The sequence below is a fragment of the Entelurus aequoreus genome, linkage group LG01, assembly GCF_033978785.1.
Source record: "Entelurus aequoreus isolate RoL-2023_Sb linkage group LG01, RoL_Eaeq_v1.1, whole genome shotgun sequence".
In the NCBI taxonomy this organism is placed as follows: Eukaryota; Metazoa; Chordata; class Actinopteri; order Syngnathiformes; family Syngnathidae; genus Entelurus; species Entelurus aequoreus.
Window position 1 is genome coordinate 28,485,253 of NC_084731.1, and position 5,759 is coordinate 28,491,011.

The following is a 5,759-nucleotide window of genomic DNA, read 5'->3' on the forward strand; positions in this document are numbered from 1 at the left end:
TTGTCGAATAAAACTTTGATATTTTTGTATGGCAACCACACAATATATGCAATATTTTTTCCACATAAAACATTTTAAAGTGATATGTTTTAACTAATAATTCATTATAACATAGATTTGTAGTCTTTTTTTTTTTTAGCAATGGCAAAAAAAGAAAAAGAAACAAAGACAAAAGAAAAAAAACAGCCTGCATGGCAGCTTTGTGTCAACATTGCAACTTTTTCTTGTTAGATTTCACCTCATTCCACTGTTTTAAAATGTTTTTTTAAATTTTTACAACATTATCAATTTTGCAATTTTTGCAGAATGTGTGGCGGGCCGGTAAACAATTAGCTGCGGGCCGCAAATGGCCCCTGGGCCGCACTGTGGATACCCCTGATCTACAAAGATACAAATAATTGCTATTGCGACATCTAGTGGACACATTTAAAACAGCAGTTTCTTTCATTAAAAAATGTCGGCTCATTTTTATACCCAGCAAACACATCACGCGGGCCGGATAAAACCTGTTCGCGGGCCGTACGTTTGACACGTCTGACCTAGAGTCTCCAAGACGCAAAAAAAAGTCTCCAATTACACTGGAAAAAGTTGCTAGATTTGTCACCAGTAGCTGTTTACAAAAAAGTCGACAAGACGATTGAAAAGTCGCCAGATTTAGCCACAAAGTCAGCAAGTTGGCAACACCGCACACACGGTCATGGCCATGAAATAGGAACAATATTGGCACACTACTTTATTTACGTGAAGCAGTTTTCGGTCTTTGTTCCCTCATTTGTGTCAGGCTTGTCACTGACAGTTTGGTTATGTTTGGGTTTTCCTCTGTGTTTGTGTTTTATTTCCTGTCAACGCTCTTATTTTGGTTCCAGTTCCGGCACATCTCCCTGAGTGCTCGTTTCCCACACCTGGTGGCAATTGCCAATCAGGCTACTACTTATACCTGCCTCGTCCTCCAGTCAGTGCTGGAGGATTGTATGCTGTAGACTGTTTGCTGTCTCCAGTTTTCCTTGAATCCTGTTGCCTGCTTTCCTGGTATCCGTTCTCCTGGTTCCTGGTTTGTGTTTTCCCTGCATTTTTTACATTAAAGCAGGGGTGTCAAACGTACGGCCCGCGAACAGGTTTTCTCCAGTCCGCGTGATGAGTTTGTCAAGTTTTTTTTTAACGAAATAAACTGCTGTTCTAAATGTGTCCACTGGGTGTCACAATAGTAATTCTGTTAGGCAAGCAAACGGTTTATACTGGGGCCAAGCAAGAGGTACACAGTAAAGGGTGACTGCGGCTCCTCCTCCTCCACCCACATGAAACTTAAAGGCCTACTGAAATGAGATTTTCTTATTTAAACGGGGATAGCAGGTCCATTCTATGTGTCATACTTGATCATTTCACGATATTGCCATATTTTTGCTGAAAGGATTTAGTAGAGAACTTTGACGATAAAGTTCGCAACTTTTGGTCGCTGATAAAAAAAGCCTTGCCTGTACCGGAAGTAGCGTGACGTCACAGGTTGTGGAGCTCCTCACATCTGCACATTGTTTACAATCATGGCCAACAGCAGCGAGAGCGATTCGGACCGAGAAAGCGACGATTACCCCATTAATTTGAGCGAGGATGAAAGATTTGTGGATGAGGAAAGTGAGAGTGAAGGATTAGAGGGCAGTGGAAGCGATTCAGATAGGGAAGATGCTGTGAGAGGCAGGTGGGACCTGATATTCAGCTGGGAATGACTAAAACAGTAAATAAACACTAGACATATACATACTCTATTAGCCACAACACAACCAGGCTTACATTTAATATGCCACATAATAAACACCTCCCCCCTCCTGTCCATATAACCCGCCAATACAAATCAAACACCCGCACAACACACTCAATCCCACAGCCCAAAGTACCGTTCACTTCCGCAAAGTTCATACAGCACATATATTTCCCCAAAGTCACGTACGTGACATGCACATAGCGGCACGCTCGTACGGGCAAGCGATCAAATGTTTGGAAGCCGCAGCTGCATACTCACGGTAGCGCGTATCCAACTCAAAGTCCTCCTGGTAAGAGTCTCTGTTGTCCCAGTTCTCTACGTGTTTGTGTTGCTGCAGCCTGCCGCTAATACACCGCTTCCGACCTACAGCTTTCTTCTTTGCTGTCTTCATTGTTCGTTAAACAAATTGCAAAAGATTCACCAACACAGATGTCCAGAATACTGTGGAATTTTGCGATGAAAACAGACGACTTAATAGCTGGCCACAATGGTGTCCCAAAATGTCCGCTACAATCTGTGACGTCACGCGCAAACGTCATCATACCGAGACGTTTTCAGCAGGATATTTCACGGGAAATTTAAAATTGCACTTTACTAATCTAACCCGGCCGTATTGGCATGTGTTGCAATGTTAAGATTTCATCATTGATATCAGACTGCGTGGTCGGTAGTAGTGGGTTTCAGTAGGCCTTTAAAACCTGCTGTTCTGTCTTCTGCGTCGAACACGTGGTCATTTGGCATCCTCGTTGCCCCAAAATGTCTCTGTCAAACACGAGTAAAGTGAATTTATCCCTTTTGAATAGTTTTAACCTCCGTTTCTTACGGTTTATTGAGTTAGCTCTGGAGTAATACGTGGACATGACAAAGGAGGTATTTGATACCTCGAAGAGTTTACATGTTGTGTTTTTTTTTGTTCTATCCCAGAAAGACTGTGACTTAAGGTTTAATCCTGGCTTTGTAGATACACTGAGACCAAGTCTAAGATCAGTTGTGTTTATAAAGATGCACCAATTTCCTCAGAATTTGTGTTTTGTCTAGAGAATTTATTTATGAATTGTACGTTTTCAGAATGTGCTTGTTGTAGCGGTTGATGTAAGGACATAATTCACCACACCTGTTTACTTGACTTTGTCCTCATTATTCACTGCCATTGTTCTATTGTGCACATAACAACGTTGTTCTTGTTTACATTCATATATGCAGTCAAGAGTGAGTAATTCAGTGCGGTCCCTTTAAGTGGCCGTCAAGAAATTCTCCGAAAGGTGGGGGTTTGTTGTTCCCGCCATTTTGGAGGCTTTGTGACATAAGCGTTCATTCATTCTGGTTGTTGGAGGAATAAACGACGCACATGTTTTTGTGTGTCAAACGATACTTTAAGTTGTTTTGCTTTCACGCTACAAGCGCAACATTGTTCTATTTATGGCCAAAGTAAAACAAAAAAAACAACCTGGAGTTGTCTTTACTTTTAAGTTATCATGCCATGATTTTACCATTACGGCCCCACTTGGGAATAGATTTTCCTCCATGCGGCCCCTGGGCTAAAATGACTTCGACACCCCTGCATTAAAGTCAAGTTTCCCTGCATCAAGCCTGACATCTCTGCATCTTGGGGTTCGTCACCAATACTTCCTGACAATTTTCAGTTTCGACCAAGAATTGTCTTTCTGGTGCATCCCTGATTAAGACCAGGTAAACAGCATGTGGACAAGGTTTCCATGTCTACATGTGTCATGATCCGTAGTCCAGATCATGTTCTGTTAGTTTTGGACTCTTTTAGTTCCTATTTGACACCTGAGTTTGTTTTAGTTACCATGGCTACTTATGATTTTCACCTGCCTCTGTTGTTCGGGACGCGCACCTGCTTCTAATCAGAGGACTATTTAAGCCTGCCTTTGCCAGTCAGTCGTCCTGGCGTCATTATTGGTTTCATGCCACAGTTCGTGTTTGTTCTATGCCATGGTTAATGCTAGTTGTTTCATGCCACAGTTTCGTGTTTGTTTCATGCCACAGTTTCGTGGGATTCATGTCTATAGTTTCATGTCCTAAGTTTTTGCCTTAGCTTCCGCGTGCGATAGGCACGTTTGCCTTCAGGTTGTTTTCTGTTTTGTACCTTATTGAGTGTTTCTTAAAATTAAATCATGTTCCTACCTGCAAGTCCTGTCCGGAGTCGTCCGTTTGCCTTCCTGGGAGAACGACCCCGCAGTAAGTGAAAACCACGTCGTGACAACATGTGGTTGTGTTGCCCAAAAAAAAGGCCAGATTTATGGACGGATGGCATTTTTCCACAATGGTATCTTTCTCCCTGCTGTCCCATTTAGATGGTTTTAACCTTTGGGTCTCAGCAAGTCAGGACCATGCATAGGTCCAGATTACTTGGCGTGATGGATGGCGTAAAGCAGGGGTCACCAACGCGGTGCCCGCGGGCACCAGGTCGCCCGTAAGGACCAGATGAGTCGCCCGCGGGCCTGTTCTAAAAAAAAAAAATTTTTTTAAATTAAATCTACATAGAAAAAACACAAGATACACTTTCAATCAGTGCATCAACCCAAACAACCTCCCCCATGCACACTCATCCACACCCACTCACACAAAAGAGGTTATTTCTTTCTGCTACCAATATTCTGGTTCCCACAACATAGACAACACATCTGCAGCACCTGAAGCACACATGATTGTATAGGCTGCTGGTCCACTAACATTTTCATTAATTACTATTTTTTATGTAATTATTTTTATATTATTTTACTTTCTTTTTTATCCAAGAAAATGTTTTTTATTTATTTATCTTATTTTATTTTATTTTAAAAAAAAGGGCCTTATCTTCAACAGACCAGGTTGTCAATGAAATTAGATTTGTTTAAAGGGTTTTTTAAACCAGGCCCAGTCCAGATAATGTCCAAGTCGGACTCAGCAACACACACCTTCATTTATGTACACAGAAAAAAATTAGGGAACCCAACAGATTGCATATAATTTATAAACAAAATTACATTTTCAAAATAAGCATTTATGTACAGTCCAGATTATGTCCAGGTCACTCAAATTAGGGAACACAACAACAGATATCATATAATCTATAAACATAATTATACTTTCAAAATAAGCCTTTGAGGACTTCTCATCTTTTTTTTTAATGTTTTTTGGCATCATTATCGTTTTCAACCATGTAACTTTCTAAAGTTAGAAAATACTGAATAAATGTTTTAAAGAAAGTAATACTAAGTGAATATCTGTTTTTGGCCTTAAAAATAAACATTTTACCGAGTACTATAATTAAATTGACTAAATCATGATTTTCAGTGAACTCTCCTAAAATAACAGAAACCACATTAAGCTTCATAAACAAACCAATCCTTAAACACATTTTTAACTTCCACCCAAAACAAAGACACAATATGACAATACCAAAACAAATGCAGGGTGATTCAGGCTCCTGACAACAAAATCGGCAATCATCTGACTCTGTCATATTCCATAATTTTAACATTTTCCGTGTGGGTAAGAAGTTATAAATAATTTTAATTTGAAAATAACGATTTTGCACATCGATAGTAGTTTTATACATTAGTTTGAATATGGCATCCCATGGCAACGGGCAGTCAAAAAAGTCCTCCCATTTTCCATTTGAGTTGTATGAGGCAGCCTTCAAAGATTTCTTTATTAAATAAAAATTATATATTTTTCTATTTATTTTAGTTCCTTTTTGCCAACTAGAATTTCTTATTAGAGGTTTACAAACTAATAATTTAGTAGTTCCATAATTAATTATTTGTTTCCATCTTTTCCCAATTACTCCAGTTAGTTGATAAAATGAAAAGCTTGAGCAAGCATCACCATACATAGCTCTAAATTCATCATACTTCATAATTTTACCATTCTCATTGATAATATCATTGACAAAAATGATTCCTCTTTCAAACATATTTTTCCAAAAGAAAGGCTTTCCATCTATTCCAATATTAGAGTTCATCCATATTAACTGCTGCAAAATATCGTCTCTTTT